Below are 3,777 nucleotides of genomic sequence, written 5' to 3' on the forward strand. Positions count from 1 at the left end.
TCATTCAAACATACTGAACAAGCTGAAATCGTGAATGCAATGCCACATTTTATTTATTTCTGTTACGGTAGTTCCAACTTCATGTGACTTATCAATATGAATGGTTGAGAATGAAAAAAAAAACCACTTCAGTATCAATAGTTTACCAAATTTTTTTATCCGTTGAATTAAATTCCTCTGAGAGAAATATCTCCATCCTGCGGAAAGTTTCATTTGATAAAGATTTTTTGCAAAACCCTATAGACGACATCACACGAAGATTGATTTACCTTAAATTATGTACATGTTTATCCAAATTTGATTTTCATCATCCGTATTTATAATAAGAAAGATTTCCAATATCTACAATGTAAAATGCACTTTGTAGTATCAAAGTGTAACGACCTATCCACTACCCAGCTTTAAACAAGTGGTATTTCAATTTGATTTTCATGAGACATGAGACGCAATTTTTTTTTATCCTGTATAGTGGATAACAGCATTCAAACATTCCTAAATGTTCTAGACCTTTATCATCTTTGGTACTTAGGTACTGAGTGTTACTTATCAACCCTGGTGTTTAAATACCAAAAACCTGACGACATACAATCATATAAATGAAATGGGTGCTGAAACTGTAAACAACAATTGTCTTTACAATCACATTTCTTTGGGCAAATATCACAAGACAGATGCTTGATACCTTTTCCATTTGGAATAGAATCATAGAACTGTAATATTTGAAGTCTACAGCATTATCTTTATTCTCAATGTAATTTTTCATGCCAGAATCAAGTTTGTGTGTATGTGTGTCTGCTGTTGTAAATAAGCAGATGCAAAGCTTGACAACCAGCACGCCCAAGCTGTTGAACGAAACTGTCCATATCTTTAGGTGGACCATAATTTACAATATCGTTGATGCCTTTATTATTCACCCCCATACCTGTTGCACTTATAACAATTAAGAATCGTATTGTCCCATTCTCATCATTCATGTCCTGTCTAATTGTTTCCTTCACTGTTTCAGATGTACAAGAGTGAAACATATTGACATATTCCATAACAGACTTGTCCAACACCATCAGAAATGCAGTATATATGTCTGCACAAGTTTTAATGCTTGAACAAAACACAAGTGTTCTGGTACATTCCTTTTTCTTCAGAGACAACTCCTTTAGTAACAAACCAAATGGCACTTCAATAGGCACTGTGTTTTCAATCTTTTGCAGGAATAATTTTATGTTTTCCCTATCAGGACTGTCAATAATGTCTACACAATTGTTTAGAGCAAGTCGTTTCCTGATTAATTTTCTTGCTTCCTTACTAGCAGTGGCTGTGATCACTAGGACAGGACAACTCATCAATGATCTTATCTCGCCGGTCGGTGAAAACCATTCCCTGAAAGCCTGCATATGCATTGTACTTTCTCCCCTTTAAACCAAAGTGAAATTAGAAATGAAAGAAAACTTGCGTGCAAATTGTCAACAGAAATACAAATAATGAAAATATTTGTGTTTCACGTGGGGTGAAAGATAATTAAATATGAAAAGAGGCACACAAGCCTATCATTATGGACCCCCCCCCCCTACCCATGGGATGTTGAAATTTACTACCTTATCGGGTCACCTGTCAGTGATGAGTCATGACGATTGATCTGATCGAGATTTAAGTCATTTTCTTTTAATAATTTGCATATTAACTATTTTTGAAAAAAGTTCTTAACCAATATGCTTAAAAAATTAAGACATGACCATGCTTAACTTTAAGTATATACTAAGCATATGAAAGGTGAAGATAACGAACAGTGATCAATCTCATAACTCCTAAAATCAATACAAAATAGATAGTTGGACAAACACGGACCCCTGGACACACCAAAGGTTCAGCATATAGTAAAGAGTTAACAAGTTTTATGCAAAGTGCTAAGCCATATGCTAAGTAAACTTTCAACCTGCTAAGCATGGAATTCCTACTTAAGTACTGGTATAAGCTTAAGGACTTTTAAAAGAATTCTTTTGCATACGACCTTAATTGAACTAAATGCAGATGTGAATAACATTAAGGCCAATTAAAATTAATCGATAGATACTCATCCCCACCCACCCCTAAAATAGGCCCATCCCATTTTTTCCCCCGCAAAGATTACGATTTTAGACAAACTTGGTTCCTAGTGACATGAGGGGAAAATTAAAGTTACAGATTGTTGGATTAATATCTTCTACCAAGGATTATTTGAATGTTAACTTGATTAACACTTTGTGTGATGCCTTTTGTCATTAATTGTTTTTCTCAGGAAATAAAAAAATAAATTCCTCCCATCCGCCCCATATTTTTTGTGACCCCGGATGATAATCTACTAATTAAGTTGAATTGAACTAATCTCAAGTTTGTTGTAGGGAGTATGATAAACTTCTTTCAACTATAAGTATTTAATAACAGTAGCATTTAAGCTATTTTTGTATATTCCCTATCCGCATGTCCATATCGAGTGCATTGAACAAAAACCGAGATATAACAACATATCTACATGTATAATGTAAGTCATGCGGTTTATACATAGGTAGTCCTCGATGTAAACATAAACAGTATAACAGCTAAAACAATTTCGAAATAATATCAGAATATTGAAAGTTGTTTTCTGTAAATAAATAACTATATGGTTTACCTACCAATGAACAACGGTATGGGCTTCATCGACAACAAATTATTAATAATCGGAAGGATTTAGATGATGACAACATATTCTGCCATTTGTCATTTTGTAAAATTGCTTCTGGTGAGGTGAAGAGAAATTGGTATTCACCAGCAAGGATCCCATCGTCCTCGTACGCATCTTTACCAATATATGTTGCTGTAAATCCTTTTGATATAAAAAAAAATCAGTCTGTTCCTTCATAATAGGGGACTAACAATAAGCACGTTAGTATGCCAGTTGTGGTTGGTATATGCGTTCTTAAAACAATGGAATTGTCATGAAACAGTGTGATTTTCCACCACCAGCTCTCAGGTTATCTAAAAGGCTACTGATTGCCTTTTCCTGTTGAGCACTGAGCTTCTCCACTTCAAAAACTTCTCTGACTTTCGTCAATAATGGCGCTGTCATACTCGATTGTTTTCCGAATATCATTTTGAAAGGTGTTACGTGATTGGTTGGGCTCTCCGAGTAAAGTTTACTCGGACTTGATTTGATTGGTTACTCCCGTCATGCATAATTAATGAGAAACGAGCAAAAATAGCATCAGACAACCACGGGTATGAGGGGGCGTGAGTGGACTCGAGATGATGATGGTCAATGGGACAATCCCACAACAGATGGTAGATTGTTTCTTCTTCGTTTGTACACAAATCACACAAATTTGAGTTTACTTTGCCATTTTAAACATAAAACTATTTGTAGTCAGAATGTACTGATTAATTCTGAATTGCAACCATTGTAATTTACTATTTTGTGTGGTTGGAAAGGCAGATCACATATTACTTTCCACTGTTTTTGTGTGATGTTGAAATATCTATCCCACTTGTTTTACAATTTATATCTCAATTGTCTGGGGTTGGGTATTGTCAACAAAAACGATATTGTGATATAGTGCAATATATTACCCTTTTCAAATTCCATATAAATAACCGGAATATTTAAACCAATTATTGAATAAAACCTTAACTAGTGAGTCTTGAAATAATTTTATTCAGTACTTGCCAAGAACAACAAAAAGCAAACTTAAACAAGAAAACGAATTCCTAAATGTTTTCATATTTCTGACATTTCACAACTTCGTATTACATGTAAACGTACATAGT

The 3,777-nt window shown here is 34.3% G+C and overlaps 1 pseudogene; it reads right to left on the reverse strand.

Annotated features, from left to right (window-relative positions):
* Positions 1 to 770: 770 nt before the first annotated feature.
* LOC130049747 (ATP-dependent DNA helicase RecQ-like) lies at positions 771 to 3,082 on the reverse strand (annotated as a pseudogene).
* Between the last annotated feature and the right edge of the window lie 695 nt (positions 3,083 to 3,777).

Source organism: Ostrea edulis, chromosome 8, assembly GCF_947568905.1.
Source record: "Ostrea edulis chromosome 8, xbOstEdul1.1, whole genome shotgun sequence".
In the NCBI taxonomy this organism is placed as follows: Eukaryota; Metazoa; Mollusca; class Bivalvia; order Ostreida; family Ostreidae; genus Ostrea; species Ostrea edulis.